At 45.8% G+C, this 24909-nt stretch overlaps 1 protein-coding gene across 2 annotated transcripts in view; it reads right to left on the reverse strand.

Moving 5' to 3' along the window:
• Positions 1 to 24556, reverse strand: part of LOC144755126 (protein FAM163A-like) — a 276361-nt gene extending 251805 nt beyond the window's left edge. Inside the window, exons 1-2 of one of the 2 annotated variants that reach the window (XM_078643666.1) lie at positions 24126 to 24556; positions 6890 to 7011 (exon numbers count right to left, since the gene is read on the reverse strand). The gene's annotated coding sequence lies outside the window, so the exon portion shown is untranslated. The remainder of the gene's footprint in view (positions 1 to 6889; positions 7012 to 24125) is intronic. The other variant, XM_078643675.1, reaches the window with a different exon arrangement.
• Positions 24557 to 24909: the final 353 nt, after the last annotated feature.

The following is a 24909-nucleotide window of genomic DNA, read 5'->3' on the forward strand; positions in this document are numbered from 1 at the left end:
GCCTCATTCAGTTGCTAAGGCTTCTGTGTGACGTAGTCTCACTTAATTAAGTTTAATAAAGATGTCTTTTCATATTTCAGCTTCTGTGCCAAGTTCTTTGTATTAGTGAGACCCCTGAGATTGAAGACTGAAGTTCTTCACCTATCTGCAGGATTTGCCATAGTTTCCCACCCCATCCTCAGCCAACACCCACACTACATCGAAATACAAGGACACAAATTCCGATGGATCTGCTCCTTTCTGACTGGAAGGACCCAGTCTGTCAGCCTGTCACCTTACACCTTGCATGTTCGCGACCTCATCTGCGGTGTTCTGCAAGGATCCTCCCTGAATACATATATGATCCCTCTAGCCAGCATCATCTGCTCTCACTACCTAAACTTCCTCTCCTACCCTTATGACACGCAACTCATTCTCTCCCTCATGGACAAGACACCCATTACCTGGATCAAGTTCAATGCTTGCAGGACCGAAATTGCCCAGTGGATGAAGACCAACTTTATAAAGCTCTACTCCAACACAACAAAAATCGTGATTTTCTGGAAGAGCAAATCACCCTGGGACCATATCTGGTGGCCAACAGAACTAGGACCAACTCCCACGTTCACCAAGAACCTCAGGATCATCCTTGAAAACAATGTCTATATGACCACCCAAGCCAATGCAGTCACTGCCTCAGGCTTCCCAACTCTGAAAATACTAAAGCAGATTTTTAAATGGTTCCCAATCCCGCACCCTCTGGACACAATAAGCTGGACTATGGGAACTTCCTCTATGTCAGGATCAACCAAAAAACAGAAGGCTGTAGACCATGTGTACTCGCAAACATTTTCCCACGGGCGGCAAAGTTTGGTCTCGGTGTGTGACTGAGGGCCGCACTGATGCCAGCAGGGGGTGTAAATTGGGTGTAGGGGAAACAAAGCATGTATATCTAGTAGCTGTCTTTAAAAATGAAGGTGTTCCTAAAGGGCTTAGTTACTTTCTTTCCCTAACTGCAATGAACCTTTAAATATGTGTTTGCTGTATATTTAACTTTTTTGTCATGTTAGTGCTGAGCCGAGTAAACAACTGCCCAGTGCTGCTGCTACCCAGGGGGCCGCATGTAAAGGTCAGGAGGGCCGCATGTGGCCCCCGGAACATACTGTGAGTATCACTGCTGTAGACCATTCAGAGATCAGCGGCTAGAATCACCATCAAAATCACACCACACCTGAAAGAGCTCCACTGGCTTCCCATTCACAAACGAGCACAATTCAGGCTCCTCAGCTACACTTTCAAGACAAAACAAAACACTGGCCCAACAATCGTATCTGCTTTCACAAACCTTCCAGACACCTCTGCTCATCCAGACTCCTACTTGCACACATCTCACACATAGAGAAAACCAGATCCAGCAGTCGAGCCTTCTCCTACATCACTCCTAAAGCATGGAACGACCTTTTGATACGAGTTAGAGAGTCCTTCGCACTTTTCGAATTTTGTAAGAAGCTCGACTTGACTTTTCAAGAAGTCCTACTTCCTAGGTGTGGCTAGACATAATATGACAAGACGGGTTTTAAATACTTTGTTTGACATGATTCTAATCTTCACTTCTTTTCTTCAGGTCGCCACTATAGCCTACTCAGTTGTTGTCAACAAATCATTAAGATCGCAGGTTTTCTGTAGTTCGCATGCATTTTAAATCATGCACTACTACAGTTTACCTTCATTGCTGTTTGGCCTTAAATTTAGGAAATATTTATGTAGCATAGCCACTCAGACAGGGGCGGTGCGTCCATCGGGGCGTTGGGGCGTAGCCCCCCACCCGCAGCCCCCTCGGCGTTTCTGAACTTAAGTAAACTGAATCAGTTTACTTAAGTTCAAAGACGCCGAGGAGAGAACTGACAATCATGTCAGTCAGCATGACGTCAGACTGCCCACCCCCTTCAGAGACTGAAGGGGGTGTGGCGGTCCGGCATCATGTTTACCGATATGATTGTCAGGAAGGAAAAGAAAGCACAACCCTGCCAAAAATGCTTTATAAAAAAAGAAAAATCAAACTGTTACGTGTAGTATTTGGCTCTGATGTCTAGTTGCTGATCACCCTAGTTTTTGATCAAGGATCCTTTTATAGGACCTATATATATATGTTCTGGCAGGGTTTTGCTTTCTTTTCCTTCTTGATTAACCCCCTTATTCCTGCCAGCATCATCAAAACCCAACGGGGAACCTCCTTCTTTTTTGTTGATATGATTGTCAGACCAGGGTCAGCAGGCAGCAGCACAAGTGCGCATGAGTGGGGAAGGTGAGCGAATTTTTCGCCCGTGCCCAGTCATGCGCACTTGTGTTTGCACTGGCTTGCGCATGCCCATTAGGAGCCCCTCGGTCTCCTAATGGGCAGGCGGCGGGCGAAGATTCCCGTTTGTGAAGGCGCCAAGGGAAGCAGAGGTGGCTCGCACCGGCTGTGAGGTACGTTTTCTGTTTTATAATTATATTTAATTCGCCCCCTCGTGACCCTCCCCCCCCGCGTGAGCTGCGAGTGGTTACCAGGACACAGTCAACTCTTGCTGTGCTAGCCGAAGGCTGCGTGGTGATTTATTGAGAGGCCTCGCACTGACAGGGGAACGAACATGGCTCCTGTTGTTGTGGCACCATGTTTGTAAACTGCAGTGCTATGGTTTGTTAGTTATGTAATGTTAAGTTACATAGTTTAGTGCTGTTCTAGGGTATGCCGTGCTATGTTGTTTAATGCAATTTTAAGGTTTGAGATATGATATGCAGCTACATTATTTTATCACATCATGACGTGGTATGTTTTTACATGTTTATGTAATTTTATAATGTTCTGTTTTACTGTGATTCTTACGTGATGTGTAGCACCCTGCTTCAAAGCGCTCAGCTTTGTAGTAGAATGCATGGTTGGAAGTCTGGCCTCTGATGGGAGAGCTTGGTGCCAAAGTGTGAGGTTCCAATCTGTCGTTGGAGGGGGTGCTGAATTAAGTAAAGATCCCACTGGTGGACGCTCTTACACATAGTATCATCCTGGTGGAGGAAGTTGTATATCTTTTTTTGTTAAGCCAGTCTGGCATGCACTCCCATATTTGTTCAAATTTATTATGGGCCAGACGGGTAGCCCCGTTCCCTCCTTGTAGGTATTTTTTATTTGTAAATGTGCTGAATACTAAATATGGATGTGGTAACTTAAGGCACATCGGCCTTTTTAAAAAAGATGTCTTTGTGCTGGGGGAAGGCATGAACAAAGGCATACAGCATTAATCTTTTTTTGGCAACGGGTTTCACATTTTTTAATGTAATCTTCCTGGCCCTTTTGTAAAATGGTAACACTAGATAATTCCGGAGCGACGTATCTCCATCTCCTCTATAGCTCCTAAAAATGTGCAGTTTGTTAAATGATAAATAATTAAATCGTATTGCTTTATTAACCTTCCTGCTTCCTCAAATTTGCTTGAAAATGCACCATTTGTCCACTCTTTTTTCAAAATGTTCCCCTGTAGGTTGTTCGGGGTCGCTCGCTCGCCGCAGTGCAGTACGACAATTTTACGCCCCGCCACTTTCAAATGTCACCAGCCACCACTGCACTCAGACACCTTCAGTCAGTCTTTTTGGCAACAGTATGTACTTACAATTATAGAAAGTGGAACTTTAAGTCCCACAATGCAATTTACTCCGCTAAAAGGCCCCTGCTGACCGAAGGCGTTGTACAGGGTGTAGCCATTTGCAGCTAATCAGTCTGTCTGACACATTATGGCCTACTTCAAAGAGGTGTTTTTGATGGGATCAGGTGCATAAGAAGAGTGACATTTGCTCTACCATCATGGGACACAGCATCACCCTTCTCTCACTTTGGAGTGGCAGAGGGGGGGGTGGGCTGGGTGGTGGTGGTGGGTGGGTGGGTGTGTGTGAGAGAGAGAGAGAGAGAGAGAGAGAGAGAGAGAGAGAGAGAGAGAGAGAGAGAGAGAGAGAGAGAGAGAGAGAGAGAGAGAGAGAGAGAGAGAGTAAATCTATCTCTAGAAAGTGAAGTGAGTGAACAGGATTTCCTACTTTGTCCCCTTTCCAGTGACTTTCATCATCTGGGATCATTTTCATTCCTACTTTTAAATAATGTGAAGCAATTTTCCATCTCCTTTTGCCACACTGAAATCTGAAAGTGGTTAATTAAAGATCGTAAGCTTATCCAATGCAGCAGTACTGAGCTTAACGAGGACCATCATTCAGTCCTTGTTTATAAAGTAATATAAATGCAATTAATGATGCAAGATCTAATGCCTTAACATCACACATAAATATCCTGAGTACAAAACATTTGATAGAAAAGGAGGGACAAAAGCCTGGTCCGATTAGTAAAACAAAATATAAGCGCTAGGGAGCCATAGAGAAACAAGTTGGGCAAAAATTAACATTTTTCACACCCTGATCCCGCCTTTACTCTTTCCCAACCCTTGACCTCCCCCCTACACACCCCATCGATGCTTGCACCGCACATGGTGCACACAGACATGGGAATTAACGACATCAGAAGCACAACATCATTCTTATTGGATAAACTACTGAACAGTTGACGCTTCATCACACACAGAAAGCAGACATTGATTGAGGATATGATATGTGCTGCTTCTTAACCTTATCTTAAACTAAAATGCAAATGCTTCTGATTTTATTTTTTGCTGATGTATGCACATGTACAAAGTCTCTAACCCCAAATTTTTAAATTAATAAACAAATGTAAACAAAAAAATAAATGCAATTCTTTAGAGAGAGAGTGTGTGTGCGCGTTTTTGTTTGGGTAAGTTAAGTTCATGACTGCCAAGTGGCAGTGTTTCATGTAATCAGTGGTGCTGGAACACATTTTCTAGTAGGGGGTGCTGGCCATCAACATCACCTAACTTAAGTGATTTGACTCTACTTTCCATACTACTGATGTCTGTATATTGAGATATGTGTACTTCAATTTGTACCACAATCAAGTGTCTTTATGTCTTCACTTATTAAGTGTGGGAAAAAAAAACTCTGGAAGAATGTGGTTTTTACTTTCACTGTAACCCACCAAGAGTGTCATTAGTTAAAATGACAAAATACCCTAAACATGCAGTAGGAGAGGGATAGTAAACACAGCTCTCCTTCTTAAAACAATTTGCAGCACTTTGTCAAACAAAGTTTCCTGTCACAAGACTATTTCTACTGGACAGCCAAGTAAAAGCTTCAGGACTAATAAATAAAGGCCTCTTCCAGGCTAATTCTAGATTCAAGGATTTATGGTGGTGATGAAGCAACCTGCATCCCTACTTCCAGTGGCACTTTTCACCAGTCATGTATTTTAAGCATGCAGCACTTTGCATTCAAGAACTGCATACAACACTTTGGGAACATTGCAGCTGCCCTTTTTAGACCATTATTTTGCACAAAAGCCAGTAATTTCTGAAATGTATCAAATTACATGGACATAACTGCTTTGTTCTGCTGGTGGTAAGGTGCCATTCAAAGTGTCGCACATAAGGAATTAATTTAAATGTCACACATAAGTGCAAGGAAAACGTGTAATGTTCCACATAAACAACCAGAAACGTGGCAACCATACAGGGAGTTAAGTAATCGCTGCTGACGTCTGTGATCCACCTCGAGGCCAGGAGCTTGAATCTTGCCAGAGCCTGTCAGCTTTTCATTCTTCCTGGTTCAGGGTACCACTGAATTGCATAAAAGTAATTCCACTGGAGAGGGCTATAACAACTGCTTCATTAGGGTCTACAAGAACAAGTCAAACTTATATAGCACCACATACCACACACTGGAGTTTGGGGTTCTCCAAGCAATTGTTTGGCCAATATAACGACAAATAATCCTTTCCTTTTGGGGCACATTAGTACTAGTGAAGCCCAGGACTATTTTAAGACCAGGATGGGGTGTGGACTGCAGGATAGATGGACTGTGGACAGTAGGCTCGATGAGTAGTGGACAGCAGGATAGATGAGGTGTGGGCAGCGTCCCATGTGCGTTTTGGGATTGCAGAACAATGGGTCAGAGATAGAAGTATAAACGACCTTCAGGGCTCCAGGATTGGTGGGATGGGGGACTGTAGAATGATGGGCTGTAAATATTGGTGCATGTGCGCTGTGGGCAATAGGATAGATGAATGATGGGACTGTAGGGTAGTAGTAGTAGTAATATACGTTAATTGTATTAATCAAAAGATTACAATGAAAAGATATAAAACATCACAATCAGTATACGTGCAGGGAAATCAGTAACAAAAAAAATGACAATAATAGTATTCTAAAATCCAGGCATAAAATACAGTTTACTTGCATCTGGACGCAGATGGATACAATTCAAAGTATGGACAGTATATTTAAATCACAAAGTTAATGCCTGGTCTAAAAATTCCATTGTCATATTATTGCAGTATTGTCCTTGAGGCTATCACATTTTCAAGTGGTGTAAACAGTAAATCTTGCTTTTGCCCTATCAAAAATCCCTTGCAAATATCTTTTCTTGAATAAACATTTTTGAGGCAATGCACAGATGTCCAGAGACATTTGGTTTGCAATCAGTATAAAGGAACAGTTTGAATAAATCTTGATACAAGTATAATCAAAGCAAATTATAGGCATTTACATGTTTGCAGAGCCGATGCTTTATAAGTCTAGTCTGATAATATCACTAGCGTTAATATTGCACTGTTGTCCCGGACACTTTGTCAGTCTCGGGCAGTCTCGACACTCGATCCTATATGACCTACTAAAAATCAATGGGAACTGAGTTTTCTTAAATACACAGATGTGGTGCAAAGGCGCAAAGTGTGCAAAAAACATATAATTTAAGACAGTAGTATAGATGGGATGTGGGAATAGGATAAACGAGTAGTGGGACTCAAGGCAATATAAGTTCAGCTCACCAGGCTAGATGCGCGATGACACTGTGGGAGAGGCAGGCTATGGATAGCAAGATAGGTCAATGGGGAGCTTCAAAATAGATGGACCATTGTGTACATGGACTGTGGGCAGCAGGGTAGATTATCTGTGGGTAAGAAGAAAGATGGATATGAATCATAGGATAGGGGATTGTACTACTGAATATCGACTCACAGAATACCCTAAAATCACGACAGAATATCGAAGGACAAAATATTGAAAGGTTATTGCATACAGGGAAGAATAGATTTACAATCCCTAACTCAAGATCTACATACCTTGGAGATAAATGTACCAAGCAGGTACATGTATGTAGAGGTAGGTTTAGAAAATGTCAACAGTAATGTCATTTGAGATGTCATCAGTGATGGCATAAATGATGTCATAAAACATGTCAAGAGTGATGTCATAAATTATGTCATAAGCCGTGCATGGCAGGGGTGCAAGTTATAAGTACTGCTAACTATAACTGGTGAATTTCTGTGTTTAATTTTGGTCAAAACGTTAATTTTGTCACTGACAAATTCACCTACCTCTAACGTTACTTTGACCTTTGTTTTTTTCAGTGAATATATGTGTATATATATATATATATATATATATATATATATATATATATATATATATATATATATATATTTATATATATATTTAAGATACATGGAGTGAAAATAAGAATATTAAATCTATACATACCTATATGTACTGACCTTCATTATATTTTGGTAGATTATATTTTGGCTAAGCTATTTTTGTAGCCCATTTTGTTGTTGATATTCTGACAAACAACCGCACAGATGACACTGATTGCGTTTCCCACCCACTCATTTACAGTAAGAGGGCCCAGGTTGTATTGGGTTTTCAGGAGTACCACTACAGGAAAAAGGTTTTTTGTTGTAATTTAACTTTGTATCTATTATTATACTCTTATTCCTCATCTTTAAGTCTTATTACAGTTGGTATCTTCCCCTTATAGAACCCCCTTTGTTTTACCATAATACTGTGTTACATGAAACTCCTGATTCTCTGGGCTTGCACATTAGAATATCGGTGACAGTCAGCTGAGGCGTTTGACAAACTGGATGATTTCTGTTGGAGACACATTTCCTTTACAATAAAACCTGTTGTACTTAGTTGATTCCTGGTATTTCTTTGGACCACCTCTCATCACTTTTTAAATTGAGCCCTCATTCACAAAGCATAACATATGCCATTGCAGCCCCTGAGATGCAGGGGACACACAAGCTTTTAGGATTTCCCCCAGGGGGCCATCATTCAGCCCCAAGGCCAATGAATATCTGTGAGACATGCATGACTTGGGGTCCCTTGCTCACATTCTGCAGGGGGTATCATTTTGTGTTATGCCACTGGCTATTAGCGCATATAAGTTCAGCCTTGGTGAGAAGGAAAATGCATTTTTGATGCCCAAATCCCATTTCTTTCTGACAGATCAACAAGTGGTTGTGGGAGTTTGTTTTCCAAATGGGGTTGTTCACTTAGAAAGGTCACCAGTATGGTCACATTTCAATGTAGAATTTAAAGAAGGTGTGCAGTTCCCGTGTGAGTGTGGGGGAAGACAGGTATTTCTTCGTGATGCCCTCACACACCCCGAGAGGTGTCATGCTTCATCATGGGGCAGTTGCCCCTCGTCAGGCCGGCGCTGCAATGCCTGACGTAATCCCGAAACCGGTGATCTTTTGAACAGATTTTAATAAAAAGGTAGCTCTAGCCTAATTAAAAATCAATTAAAAATCAATCAATTAAAAAACTAAAAGTGTGCCTCTGTGTGGAGGATAATGTTCCTAGCAACTTGCTGTCCTCCTACCCTAGCTCCAGAGCCCTGGAGCTAGGGTAGGAGGACAGCAAGTTGCTTCTACACGCCTACTACCGGAGCAACGTGGTGCTCTGGCCATCCCCGTCAGCCTTTGACGGTGTACTAGGGGTCTAATAAATTCCCCAGTACACGTCAACTAGGGCATTTCTACCGCCCCTGGTAATTTATACTAATTATCTGAATACCAGGCGGTAGTGCACGAATTCCACTAATTTCCTTAAAGTCCTGAAGAAGTGCCAATTGACCCATTAGGGGCAAGACTAGGCACGAAAAATGTCGACCTTCCACACATAGATCACTCCCTAGGAACATTATCCTCCACACAGGGGAACACTCTTGGTTTTTAATTAGGCTAGAGCTACCTTTTTATTAAAATGTGATTCTAGAAGACTGCTCTATAACTATTTTATCCATTTTCATCTCACTGTGCACTATCCAGCCCCCACACCCGCACGCACCTTACGGCTTCTTCTTCAAAAGATCCCGGACAAAAAGCCCCGGTTTCGGGAAACCGTCAGGCATTGCAGCGCTGGCCAGACGAGGGGCAACCGTTCTATGATGAAGCATGACACCTCTCGGGATGTGTAAGGGCATCACGAAGAAAGACCTGTCTTTCCCCACACTCACACAGGAACTGTACACCTTCTTTGAATTCTAGCCTCATTTGGGAGCCCTTGTGCAGGACCTCATAACCCAGCTCTCAGTCCCCCCTTTTTTGAATACACATTTCAATGTAAGCAAACCTAGGGCCGGACAGTCCTTTTATTCCACTAGAGGTGGGCTGGAGCCCTTGGTGGCCGATGTTGAAAACCCAGGGCATATCCTGGAACATCTGTCCACTTTCCCCAGGTATCTGAAGTTAGTTGCAGCAGGGACAGAAGGCCTTTTAGAGAGACAGAAAGGGCGGGAGAAGGTAGAGAGGAAACGATCAGAGAGGTAAAATAGAGAGGAAAGAGAGAATGGATTGATGGCGAGAGATTGCACGAAGATACGAAGGGAGCTGGTTGGTTTGAGCATTTTTGCCAGGGCGGCGTTTGGTCGCCCCAGTATGGCCCTGGTAGCATCTATGGCCAGATTTATTAACATTTCACTCAACACAATGCAACGGGAGAACTTGCTGTGCTGCATTATGTGAAACGGAGAGGGCAGAAAGGCACCATATCTACTAAGATATTCTGCCCTTCTGTTCCCTCCTTGCGCTGGGTGCAGTGAGTGTGCGCATGGTCACGGGTGCCTGCATTAACGGCAAGATTGTTTTTGTGCAGGAAAGTATACCCTCCTGCTCAAAAACAATCCTAAAGTGCAATTTACTCTTTCTAAATGTGATGCAGAATTAAAGCATAGGCATTTTTATTTTGATAGAGTTTTATATAGCGCAAACGTGACCCGTATCGGGTATCACAGCGCTATTCATAGCACCGGTTGTGTTACATGATTACACATTCATTTTTGTTAGGCACGGGGAGATTAAGTGATTTGCCCAGAATCACAGGATGTTCAGCGTCATTGCCGAGACTCAAAACCGGGTCCCCAGATTCGAGGTCAGCTGCCCTAGCAGTTAGGCCAACTCCTCTCTCCTCTCATTTAAAAAAAAAGGCAGCTGAACACCATTCAAAATAATTTAAAAATAAAATAACGCTTCGTGTGGATTGTGATGCAGGTACTTTTTCTGGGAACTGCATATGGCACTCTCTCTTAACTAAAAGAGCTGAATTTTCTGACATTTCTTGTTTGTTAGGTCTTGTGTTAGCCAAGACCTTTACATTTTTCTAAAAATGTATCTATAATATACTGACTTAACAGGGCTTTCAGCCACCTCTCTTCATCCATTGGTCTGTTGTATCATTCACATTGTGTTCCACCCACTACAGATTACGGCACAGGCAATGAACCTACTTGAGCCACTGACTAAGTTCACTTTCCGTGACTGGATTTAGCCCTTTCACAAGGAGCACTTCCACACACAAGGTAGTTCCCATCTGTGCCAGTGTTTTTGTTTGTTTTCACTTTATGATTACTTCACTGTTGCCTTTATTTGTAGAACCTGATGTGGTAGCAGGACACATTATACCAGATGTGAACACAGCGCACATTCCAGCTTTATCAGTTCCTGTCTCTTGCCAGTGCTGTTGTAAATTATTTTGTAGTGTTCTTTGTATATCGGACTGTAAACTGCATTGCAGCGCTGTGATTGACAATGGGGAGCCTGGGCGCTTTCTGGTTCCGGGACTCGCTGGAGAAGTGGAGGAGAACCGCGACCGGCGGAAGAGGTAAGTGGTATTTTTATTTTGTCCCCCCTCCACCCCGCCCCTCCACCATCATTCCCTGCCAGAAGACGCTACCAAAACATTTTTGCCTTTAGCCAATATATTTTTTTAGATTGATGAGGGTCCAGCAGCTTCCGAACAATAATGTTTTGCAAAAACCATGACCAAACAAAATCTAAATTTGATAAAAGGCCAGCTGCCAACGCAAGGCCTATTGGCTTTGCCAATGCTTGTTGTTTGTGCAGTTTGCATGTTTACAGTTTCTCAAAGTTATTTGAGCCAACAGTTAAGTGGCATGACGCTGCGCCAGAAACAATCACACCGTCATATGAAGACGTATTTTACAAATCACATTACCGCGAATGGCGTCACAGTTGACCCCACAAGGGATGTCACAAAATATACTACAAATATTGTGATCACAAATAACAGCGACTGCGATACCATGAAGGCATCACAAGTGGCGCTCTAAGCACTATCAAGACTGGCTTCAAAAATGAAACCGCATGTTATATAAAGGACGGTATTGAAAGTAAACAAAACTAGGTTTGACGTCACTGTGTGATTTCAAAACTGACATAAAAAATACCACTACTTGCAGTCAAGAATGAGATCGCTCATTAGACCATCTGAAAATAAGACGGGCGCCAGATATCACAGCACATAATCAGTGGCGCAGCCGGTGTGTCATTGGCCCTTGTGCAAGGTAGGAAATTGTCCCGCTGTCTGCTGTTTGAATTGCAAAATACATAAATAATCAGGGTTTAATGTCCCTAAGACTTCTGGGCCCAGTGCCACTGCACCTGTTGCACCAATGGAAGCTACGCCCTTATACATAATTTCAAGTGACATCACAAATATATAATATGGACAATTGCATCACAAATCACACCACGTGATATCAAGACCCATCTCACAGAGAACCGCTTGTGATGTGTTAACCCAAAAATGGCACCGCATAATATAAATAACAACAATGGGAGAGGTAGGGAAATTCAAGGACACTCTCTCAGTCCCCGGTTAGATACAAATAAACAAAAACAGAGAGGTCAGATCAATCTAAAAAAAAAACACAGAGACGGAGTCAGATAAGAATCACACACCCACTTTGGGTGGGAAGGAAAGCCTTCACACACCGACCTAGTCAGTGTCATGCTCCATCATCGGGCCCCACCAAAGAGACCGAGTGCCTCTTCGGTGTGCTGCGACGCCAGAAAGACTGCGGAGCTGGTTGTGTGAGAAGGGCGTGCTGTGAGGTAAAATTAAAAGTGCCTAAAAAGGGTATCAATAACAAATTTTAATGAGTGATCCCTAAGGCACATATAAAGAGTATTATGTGTCTGAATTTAGCTGCCAAGGTTTTAGGATTGGTTAAATTCAGAAATATTTAAATCAGTCAACATGTTTCTGCCATATGGGTGGTTTCAATTTACCAAGGCATTCATCAGGACTAAACCCCGGCGGTATGGACTCTCTAATCGTCCACCCTGACCTGGGGACGTGAAAGTGAAAATATAAAAAAGGTGAAAAAGTGCTAAAAATAGAAGAGCGGGTCGCTCATTCCAAAAAATGCTCCAAATTGTGGAGTATCTCAGCACCTGTAAAGTGAAATACACAGACAAACACAAACAGACATACACATAATTAATATAAGCCATTGTGTTTGATCATGGTGCTCCATAGTATGTGGCATACGTAGTGTTCCCAAAGTAGACACTAGTTTTAACACCATCCAAGTAGCCCTGTGGGGATGATATCGTTAACTCTGGGAGGTGAAGTGTTAAGGGTGTCTTTAAAAACGTAAGCAAGTTGATAGAGTGGTTAAAAAACACGATATGTGTACTCCTTATGAAGGGATCAATGGACCAAAGGTCTGTGACCCCTTAAGATGGTAACTTAGACTTATATCTCACTTTAAAACAGGGCGCTACTTGCACCATGGGTCTCGGGAGGGGGGTTGGAGCGTGCCTGGCACATCCTGTAAAAAAGAAAGGTTTGCTTAAACCCTCCGTAAAAACGGGTGAACACTTAGCTCGTTTTTGTAGAATGGCAGCGATCCTGTAGCTGAAGTACACTCACGCCCTCAACGCTCTCAGCCCGCTATGAACCTGGGTATTGCCTCAATACAGGACCCCGACGATGGAGAGCGGGGCCGGTGGCTGAGTGTTAAAGCGTTTGCGCTGCACGTCGCGCCCTTCCGGGTGGGCGCGTCCAACCAAAACGAGGTTTGGAACGCACCCGCCCAGTAGGGATCACTCATTAAAATTTGTTATTGATACCCTTTTTAGGCACTTTTAATTTTACCTCACAGCACGCCCTTCTCACACAACCAGCTCCGCAGTCTTTCTGGCGTCGCAGCACACCGAAGAGGCACTCGGCCTCTTTGGTGGGGCCCGATGATGAAGCATGACACTGACTAGGTCGGTGTGTGAGGGCTTTCCTTCCCACCCAAAGTGGGTGTGTGATTCTTATCTGACTCCGTCTCTGTGGTTTTTTTTTAGATTGATCTGACCTCTCTGTTTTTGTTTATTTGTATCTAACCGGGGACTGAGAGAGTGTCCTTGAATTTCCCTACCTCTCCCATTGTTGTTATGTATCCTAGCAGCGCATAGCTGTGGGAGTTTTTTTACTTCAAGCAAGATAAATACTTTATTTATCTTTGCCTATTTTATCTACGTACTCCTATCTCCTCACTTTGATACTTCACCATGGCGAACATGGGCCTGACGTATTCCGAATCCGAAATTGAGGAACTAATGTCGGATCCTGCACTATTTGCAGATCCACACATATCGCAAGCAATAGCCAACACCACTGAATGGGAGAACCTTACAGAGAAAAAAAGAGAGCACATACGTACCATTCTCCACGGTACTATCCTCAAGCAATACCTCGTTTCCAACGCAGCGCCAAAAGGTTTGCTGGTCACAAATGCCCCCCGCATCTTTCTCAACGATGCTACTTTTAGAAAAGACTGGGCCATGATCGCGTGGCATTGCACGCGCGACTGGTTGGTCTTAATAATAAAAACAGCACTCAGACTCTCTGAGGCACTAATGGTGGAAATTAGAGAGACTGAATCCCACTTTAAGTCAACAATTACTGGGTTTAAGAAACGGTTGGATGAACTCAATAAAGAACTCAATGAGTATAAAGACAACCTGACGCAGTCAAAAGCAACTAAACTCCAAAAAGATCAAAAGAAATTTGACTTTGAAAAGGTGTACCCTTACTCTGCAGCAACCTTCACTCCACCAGCATGCAATGCTAGTAAATCTGATTATTCAGATGATGACTCCTCTAACAGCAGTGGGTCAAGCCATAGCTCATTCAAACAAACAAAGGGAAGAGGGAACCGTGGCAATAGGAATAACAGGGGCAGGCAAGGCAACCAGGGCCAACATCAACAATGGCACCCACCACAAATGATGATGGGCCCTCCCCCCTATGCCTTTCAACCGCCACAATATCCCTTCATGGGCTGGAACCCGGGCTTTATGCCCCCCGCAAATTTTCATAATCAGTACAGACAGCCTTTTTTAGAGAGCGGCCGGAGGGGCCGAGGCAAAAGGAGAGGCAACAACAGAGTATCCTGGGAAGAGGACGACTCTGTAGCGAATCACACCCGCAGCAACCAACAGCCGGGAACGAGCGGGATATGAGCCTAGTGACTAACCTGTCTGTAAGGGTACTAACCCCTACTGAAACTCAGGTACTCGAGAAAGGCTTAGGCTTTGTTCCCACAGCAAGACCTGACAAGTTTAAGCTGCATTGCGAACTTGCTGGCTTTTTTCGGAATTTAAAATTAAAAGCATTCTTTGAAGGTAAAGCAGACCCAACTGAAGCAACCAGGAAAGGTGATACAGGACTTAGACCGAGTTCCACTTTCACCCCTCCCCCATACACCGTGCCTGCGGCCATCATAGCCTTTGAGCAGGCTGTATTCAAAGATCTGGAATCCTGCCAGAACCCTAAGATATTTGGCAATTTCAGCACCGCTGAATACCAAGCACTACAACAACTGCAGAATGACACCTCAATAACCATCAAGCCGGCAGACAAAGGTGGAGGTATTGTCATTCAAGATACTACAGACTACGAGAAGACTTGTAATGATTTGCTTGGGGATGTCAGAAACTATACCCCACTCACAACAGACCCTACTGCAGACCTTACCAACAAGATCACGACCCTGGTTCAACAGACGGAGGAACGAGGTCACTTGTCTAAAAACGAAGCAGCTTTTCTGAATAACACAAGCAGTGTTATACCATACTTCTACACATTGCCTAAAATGCATAACAACCGGTTGCCACCTCCAGGGCGTCCCATCGTGTCAGGGATTGGCTCTCTCTTGGAGCCCTTGTCACAGTTCTGTGACTATTTCCTGAAACCCCTAGTACAATCAACTCCTACTTACCTCAAAGATACCAAGATCCTCTTACGATTACTATCGGAGGTGAGTTCACAGAGAACTCAGTCACCCTAGTGACTCTTGATGTAGAAAGCCTCTACACGAGCATCCCACAGGACGACACTATCAAAGTCCTGGAAAAATCTCTAGACTCTATTGAATGGGATTATCAGACACCCAAGGCTTTTATCATTGAGTGTGCCACCATAGCCCTAAAAGAGAACTTCTTTTCCTTCAAAGATAAGCTATTTCTCCAGTGCTCAGGAACATCTATGGGCAGTATTTTTGCTCCTAGTGTGGCCGGGCTTTATGTAGCTGATTTCGAGGCTAAATACATTCTGCCACCAACCACAGCTTTCTCGTCGTCAATGCTCTTATGGAAGCGCTACATAGACGACATCCTGCTCCTTTGGTCAGGGAGTGACAGTGACCTGGAAACTTATGGGCAATATCTCAGACTAAGGAGAAACTGTAGCACTCTTTCAGATTTCAAAGAACAGTCCTCTAGTCTTACAGAAAAACTTAAAGATAGAGGCTACCCAGCACCTATCCTGACTAAGGGATTCAAGAGAGCAAGAAATCAACCGAGAGAGGCGCTTTTGGAAGAAAAGATCAATAACCCTGATTCAATACCTCTCACATGTGTAACCACATATAACAGTCTTTCCAATCTGATGAAAAAAACTATCAATAAACATTGGAACATTTTAACATCCTGCAAAGAGAACTGGGAGAAACCCCACTTCTCTTTTAAAAAAGGATGGAGTCTGAGAGATGCCTTGGTCCACACTCGCCCAAAAGAAAAGCCACCCCATGTTATGCCCACGGTAACTGCAGCATGGGGCCTGCCAAGAATCACCGGGCACTACCCTTGCTCCGACTGCAGCGTCTGCCACCTAACAGAAGCAACTAAAACACTGTCGCTGGAAGCAGGGAGGATATAGACACAGAGAGAACACACAAACTGTAACACAATGAATGTGGTCTATCTGATCACCTGCCCCTGCCAGCTTTGCTATGTTGGCATGACCACACGCAAGGTCAAACAGCGTATTTGTGAACACCGAAGCAATGTCAGATGTAAAAAAGTGACAACCAAGCTGAGCCGTCACTTTCTGGACAGTAACCATACACCTAATGACATGAGGTGGACCATAATCGAGGTAGTCAATGGCACAACAAACATAACTAGCAGACTCTTTGAGAAAGAGCAGCGCTGGGTGTATCGCTTAGGCACTAATACTAACGGCCTCAACTATGACATCCCGTGGAACACTGTGCTATCTTGAGCTGAATACCCCGTAATCCACACTTGAATAACCTATTTCTGCATTTTCAATGTTACTTTTATATGTATTACATGTATCTATGTGCCTAGTAACCAATATGACCATCTACACAGGTTTTCCCTCCGTGTTCACACGAACATAACCATCCTGGTGGGGATAACATTTCATATCCCATTAAGACACAGAATAAGACATTACTTACTCTTGTACTATTGGCCCTTTGTGCCACTCTGTAACAATTATCCCATTCGAGGTGCTCTATCACTCTCTACACGAATTAACACGGCGATAGGGTTAACCGTTTTTGCATAACCATACAGCATTAACATGTCAGCCCAACGACCTGTATTTAGTAATTCTTTGCACTACCTGCATTTAACCAATCGGTTTGGAATCCTAAGCACATTCCAGAAATTGAGCCCGAGCAAGAGCTGAATAGCTCTACACCGGCATTCACGCCGGCCAGACATCTGATTGGCTCATGTTTCCAAGCCTCTTTTTAGACTTCGGCCGCGCCTCTCCATACTGGGCGGGTGCGTTCCAAACCTCGTTTTGGTTGGATGCGCCCACCCGGAAGGGCGCGACGTGCAGCGCAAATGCTTTAACACTCAGCCACCGGCCCCGCTCTCCATCGTCGGGGTCCGGTATTGAGGCAATACCCAGGTTCATAGCGGGCTAAGAGCGTTGAGGGCGTGAGTGTACTTTAGCTACAGGATCGCTGCCATTCTACAAAAACGAGCTAAGTGTTCACCCGTTTTTACGGAGGTTTTAAGCAAACCTTTCTTTTTTACAGGATGTGCCAGGCACGCTCCAACCCCCCTCCCGAGACCCATGGTGCAAGTATCGCCCTGTTTTAAAGTGAGATATAAGTCTAAGTTACCATCTTAAGGGGTCACAGACCTTTGGTCCATTGATCCCTTCATAAGGAGTACACATATCGTGTTTTTTAACCCCTCTATCAACTTGCTTAAGTTTTTAAAGACACCCTTAACACTTCACCTCCCAGAGTTAACGATATCATCCCCACAGGGCTACTTGGATGGTGTTAAAACTTGTGTCTACTTTGGGAACACTACGTATGCCACATACTATGGAGCACCATGATCAAACACAATGGCTTATATTAATTATGTGTATGTCTGTTTGTGTTTGTCTGTGTATTTCACTTTACAGGTGCTGAGATACTCCACAATTTGGCGCATTTTTTGGAATGAGCGACCCGCTCTTCTATTTTTAGCACTTTTTCAACTTTTTTATATTTTCACTTTCACGTCCCCAGGTCAGTGTGGACGATTAGAGAGTCCATACCGCCGGGGTTTAGTCCTGATGAATGCCTTGGTAAATTGAAACCACCCATATGGCAGAAACATGTTGACTGATTTAAGTATTTCTGAATTTAACCAATCCTAAAACCTTGGCAGCTAAATTCAGACACATAATACTCTTTATATGTGCCTTAGGGATCACTCATTAAAATTTGTTATTGATACCCTTTTTAGGCACTTTTAATTTTACCTCACAGCACGCCCTTCTCACACAAGCAGCTCCGCAGTCTTTCTGGCGTCGCAGCACACCGAAGAGGCACTCGGCCTCTTTGGTGGGGCCCGATGATGAAGCATGACACTGACTAGGTCGGTGTGTGAGGGCTTTCCTTCCCACCCAAAGTGGGGGTGTGATTCTTATCTGACTCCGTCTCTGTGTTTTTTTTTTTTAGATTGATCTGACCTCTCTGTTTTTGTTTATTTGTATCTAACCGCATAATATAAAACAATGATATTACATACAACGCGTGCTATGAATAATTACTACACAGCTGACAGTGTGTGATAAGATTCACAACCCACTGCCATCACGTGGATGACCACCAGATGCGCTATCAAGAATGACGCGACAGAGCACATTATGTGATAACACTGATATCGCATACCTATCACAGAGGCAGCAGCAGATACATCATGAATGCTCATAGAAGCACGGGGGGCATTGACTATAGAATGGAGTACGATGACGCACACTTGTGTCCTCCACTGCGCGCCCTCGGTGGGGGCGCGGTGCCCTTCCACGAAGGGTCAGCCGGCCTCTCAGACATCCATACGTGAATGATTCACGTGCATCCCCCCCCCCCCCCCCCCCACCTCCAGCCAACGCGCGCACTCCGAACCTGCTTTCTCATTTATACTCAAACCCCTCGTGACCTTTTCCAAAGCAAGACATAAATTACCCGGAGACATGTCAATTAAGGGTTCTGCTCGGAAGGCCTCGAGGAGCCCTCCGAGCACGAGGCCCTCCATTACCGAGGCAGAGCCGCCGTTCCACGTCCACCGACAGACAGACGAACAACCGAGGGGGCGCTGAGGGCGAGGGCAAGAGAGGGTGGATGGGGACAGACGGGAGAGTCTAAAGAGCCCTGGGCAGTCGCGTAGGAGGCAGCAGGGCCGGAGTTTCCACCGGTGCAGCAGGTGCAGTGGCACCGGGACACAGAGGCCTAAAGGCCCCGCCGATGCCGGATAATTTCTGTAGTCGTAGGTGTCCATTTCCTTCTTTGAACTACGGTACATGGCACGCTGCTATGCCACTGGTGGAAGAGTGCAATGGGCCATAGTGCAAGCCACATATTCACCTGCTGAGTGGAAATAAACATACATACCCGTAGCTGTGGGACTGACAGACCCACAGAGCCCCAGACCCTGGTGCGACTGCACCTGCTGCACCATTGACACAGGTCAGGGGACGCGAGGGAGAGCGATAGGAGCGCGCGAGGGAGTATGGTCGCGAGAGTATGGCGGGAGATAGCATGGGAGGGGTAGGGTTAGAGGTTGGGGAGGGTGAAGTCAGCGATACTACTTCATGTGGTGATGGAATGGGACAACGTGATAGGGAGGGACTAGGGGGTGACGGAGAACCGTGAGGGGAAGGCAGTATTGACTCCTTCCCTGTGTGGAGGGAGTGACGGGGAGCAGGGAAGGAAATTGGTAGCTAGCGAGTAGCGATGGACGGGACAAGGTGTGAGGTGAGGGATGGAGAGCGTGACAGGGATTGGCAGCCAAGGGCCGCGAGGGGGCGTGTGAGGAAGAAGGGCAGATAGGGAGAGAAATGGTGACAGCATGGAAATGAATGAAGGAGGAAGCACGGTAGAGAGAGGTCTGAGTGGAGACACGGCAGAGGAGAAGGAGGGGGGGGGGGGTGGACAGAGGGGGACGTGAAGGTGGGTGGAACATTGTCCTTTGTAGAAGAAACACGATGAGGCAGGATCGGGAATGGATGAAGTAAAGCGGGTGGGGGCTGGCGGGGGGTTATCCTGACCCTGGTGGGGTACTGGGGAGGGGGGAGCTGGGAGGAAGCTGGAGAGAGGGGAGTGAAGGAGAATGAGGTGGGGAAAAATAATTTTATGGAGGCTATTAATTGGGGGAGGGGTGGGCGCCTGACAGAAAAGAGGAAGCATAACACAGAGGAAGCATAACACAGAGGAAGCATAACACGGAAGAAGCATGGTAGGGAGTGTAGAGCGGGAGCATGTTAAGAGGTAGGGAGGAGGGTGTTACAGACCGTATGAGGTCGAGGGAGCATGATATGAAAGGGCAGGGTGGGACTGAAGGAGGGGGCGTGGCAGGGAGCACATGAGAGATGGGGGGGGGACATGACGCAGAAGGCGCATGGTAGATAGCTGGTGCTCGAGACAGCATGGAGGGGAGGCAGACTGCTGAAGGCTCGTGGTAGCGAGCTCACAGGAGAAATATCTTACAGGGAGACATCGACAGGGTCAAGGAGAGAGCTTCGAAACCACAAAACACCAACAAGGTCATACATGCAGCTTTCAAGTCACTGAAACCTGAATAGGGTCAAGGAGAGGGGCTCCGAGAGACAAACTAACCCGTGAGACTTCTTTCAAAAAGACACCAGAAGGGCTAAAGAGGTGGATTCAGAGACACTGAAAATAGGAGTGAGTGAAATGTGCCCAATTTACTGTTGCATAATTGCACACATTTTTATGAAAATTACACAAAAGGCAAAATCCAGCATTTTTTGCTATATTTTATTATGAAATGCAACCATAGCAGTTTGGATTTTGATGTAAAAATTAGCAGTGAATTGCGCATAACACGAACCGCAATGCCATTCTGTTGGTGTGCATTGCTTCTATGCTCCAGCATCAGGATTTTTCATCAAATGGCAACCCAAGTATGTGCCCTAGAGTAATTTCAGAAATTCAGCATACAAAGTATAATGCAGAATTCAAAAAAATACATGAGATTACGCTGTTGTACTGATGTAATGAAAATTTCACCTGGGCCTAACCGAAGAACTGGGAAGACCATAAAGGGGCCTTCTGAAGAAGGAAACTACCTAAAAACACCCAAAAGGGAAGGGTTAAACGGGACCAACAGGACCAAAAATGGATCAGCAGATACATACCCAAACAAGACAAAGGCAGGTACATTTAACAAACTGAAATACCAACAAGGACAAGGAGGGAAGTATTAATACACTGAAATCACAAAGAGTAGTCTTATAACCTTACTAAACACACTAGAAAAAAAGAGTAAACCTCAGAGGCACTCAAATATGAACAAGGCCACAGAAGGGGTTCCTCGGGCACTGTAACACAAGAGGACATTTCAGAGAGACAGAAAGTCCGAAAGAACCAAGGAGGGAGCTTCAGAGACATGAAGCCAACCCTTTAGACATCCTCCTGGTAATCATGAAAAGACACTGAAAGACAAAGAGCGCCATAAAGTAGTAATCTTATCCAAAGACACCTTGCCTTGGAACTCCACATGGCGGCCTTCCAAACTTGGACGCACGCGCCTCCCAGCAACCCATGCAAAGAACCTCAGAATAGTAACTGGCAACCAAGTTACCATGACAGGTCAAGTGAATGCAGTCTCTGTCTCCGGCTTCCACACACCCGATGCTCAAGAAGATTTTCAAATGGCTGCCCACCAACATTTGCAGACCCATCACCCAATCCCTCATAACCAGCAAGCAGGACTACAGCAACACAGTCTATGCTGGAATCAATGCTCAACTGATCAGAAGACTCCAGACCATACAAAACTCTGCAGACAGGCTCAACCGCAACCTCCCACCCACACTGACATCACCAGCCCCTCAAAGAGCTCCACTGGCTTCGATTCACAAATACGCAGACTTCAATCTCCTCATGCACACATAACAAGCCTTACACAATATTGCCATCATATACCTCATCAACCGCATAAACTTCCACAAACCTACCAGACACCTCTGCTCAGCCGGACTCCTACTCGCATTCCTGTTCCACATACCCAGAACCAGATCCCGCAGTCGTGCCTTCTCCTACCTCGCTCCTAAAGCATGGAACGATCTGCGCACCACAGCCTCATCCTCAGTTCTTGAATTCCACAAGAAACTGAATATCTGGCGTGTCACTTAGCCCTGACTCTGGCTCGACCCAAACAGCTACTTCTTCAGCACCAGAATACCCTCCTGGGTGAGTTGTGCGCTATACAAATACACATAACATAACTTTCAGAGAGACAGACAAAAAAAGTAAAATGACCATGGTGGAGACACCGAAACCCAGAGACACTGAGCTAACATGCAAGATAGTCTTCGGTGAGATACCAACAGGGATAAGGAGGAATGTGTAAAGACGCTGACATCACCCAAAGGGCAGAAGAGAGTCTCATAGATCCCCAAAAACACTAAAAGAACCAGGCAGTGAACCTCAGAAGCACTGAAATATGCATGTGTTCAATGAAGGAACCTCAGACACACTAAAACACCACAAGGCACAAGAATCACCAAAAGGGCCAAAGAGGGAGCTTCAGCCACACTTAGACGCCAAAGAGGGCAATGGAGGAACCTTCAGAAGGACAAAAAAAATACACCGACACAGGTGCAGACACCAAAGCTCCAACATGTCCAGGGAGGTAGCTTCACATGCAAACTAATGTTCTGTGCAACAAAAGGGCCAAGCAGGGAGCGTCAAAGTCAATGAAACAGAATCATTCCCAAAGAGGTAACTTCATCAAATATACCCTTTGGTGAAACTACAACGTGGCCGAGGAAGGATCTTCCAACATATCAACAAAACCAAGGATCTTAACACACACTGATATAGAACAGAGGGATCATAAGAAACATTGAAACAACTCCAAGGAGGGAGCTTCAGAGTAACTGTGGTAACCCATATGATATCCTATAGGAAACCAATACAGGAAAGGAGGGAGCTTCAAAGACAATGAAAAACCAACAGGGCAAGGAGGGAACTTTGGAAACACTAAAATCACACTCAGTACAAGGGAGGTTACAACATACATACAGCCAAAACATCAACAAGACCAACGCAGAAGCTTCATCCTCAAGTCAACACCAACAGGCAGAGACTTAGCGAGGGTGCCATGGGCTCCTTAGAAAGAAATTAAATGGTCCTCCGACTGATGTGTGTGTAGGTAAAATACAGCAATAATTAGGGCTCCATGGGCCCCTCTGGCTTTGGTGACCGGTGCTGCTGCACCTGCTTCACCATTAATAACTACTGCACCTGCCAGCATGGCCAAGGACACTCAAATTACCAATAGGATCAAGACGGGTGTGTCATAGACACCAAACAGCAGTAGGGTCAGTGAGTAGCTTCAGCAGCAAGGACACACCAGCAGGATTCCCAAGAGAGCGTCACAGACGCTGGATTACCCATGAGACACGCTGCAAACGCATAGCCAATTTAACCATGGAGAGAATTTCAGAGAGAGTGTACTTAACAGTGAGGCACCCTTCAGGGAGGCGTGGACATGTGCGTTAAGAGAGGTGCACAGACAGTGGGGCAGTTTACGAGACACCCCTTCGATGACACCAACAGGAAACAGGCAGAAAGCCTTTGAGACGGCTATCTGGTATATGAGACCTCATCCAGGGAAATATGAGTTACAGACATAAGAGAACGCTTTATATATATTGTCCAAATCATTAAACACCTTCTAACCAAGACGATGCCCAAAAGGACAAATGAGAGTGCCTACAAGACGCTGTGAGACACCCTCCGTGGAAACATCCACATGTCCACGAAGAGAGGTCAGGAGACAATGAGCTGCACAATCAGTAACGGAGAAAGGATGCCCTGGGCCCCGGAACAACCCGGGAAAATGAACATTTTGACTGCTGTTGGGATACAAAATATAGCAATTATCAGGGTTCAATCGGCTCCTCAGGGCTCTGGGCCCCGGTGCCACTGCACCTGCCGCACACATCGATAGCTACACCCCTGGACCCGATCTTAAAGGGAACAGCACGATGGCTCGATTAGAGCGTTCTCCCGAGCCGTGCCCCTCCGGTCCGCAGGATGCGCGCCATGCCCTTCCAATAATGGCCCTCCCACCACAAGGGCAGAGCGCAGGCTGCCAGGACACGGGCGGCGGGGGCTAGCAGCGCGCTTACCCGGGAGCCTAGGGCTTGGATGCCGGCATGGGGGTGGATGGAGGTCTGACGCCGGCCGGAGACCCCAAGGCTGGAATCCGAGCGCAGCCGAGGAGCCTGGAGATGGATCTCCGATGGGGGTCGGGTGGTCTGCGGATGCAGGTCCGAGCTGGGCCGGAGGGTCAGGCGCTGTCGAGCTCCTATTCCAAGGGGGCTTCTGCGGGGCGGGGAGGCGGCTCTGAGCTCTCCCTGGATCAGGAACCCTCTCTAGGAGGATGAAGGAGCCGCGCGCTGCTCCCGTCCCCTCCTCCTCGCCCTCCCCTCCTCCCGCTGCTGGAGACGCTCAGCATCTGCAGGAGAGGACTTGGGCATGCAGACTGCAGCCTGGGGAGCCCACCAATCACCCCGGCGCGAGCCGCCTCCAGCGCTCGGCCTCGCATCATCACCGGGGACGGGAGCACCCAAGGGAGCGAGCCCCGCGCCGTGCAGGCATCCGTCACTGTGCACACTCTGTGCACTGAGAGGATATCAGGAGACCCCAGGGGAAGCCGCTGCACTCTGCATGCACCCGTCACTGTGCACTCTGTGCACTGACGGGAAACCAAGCCACCTCAGGGGACGCCGCTGCACTCTGCATGCACCGTCACTGTGCACTGAGAGGAAACCAAGACACCCCAGGGGAAGCCGCTGCACTCTGCATGCACCCGTCACTGTGCACACTCTGTGCATTGAGAGGAAACCAAGTCACCCCAGGGGAAGCCGCTGCACTCTGCATGCACCCGTCACTGTGCACACTCTGTGCACT

This window comes from Lissotriton helveticus, chromosome 1_1 (assembly GCF_964261635.1).
Source record: "Lissotriton helveticus chromosome 1_1, aLisHel1.1, whole genome shotgun sequence".
In the NCBI taxonomy this organism is placed as follows: Eukaryota; Metazoa; Chordata; class Amphibia; order Caudata; family Salamandridae; genus Lissotriton; species Lissotriton helveticus.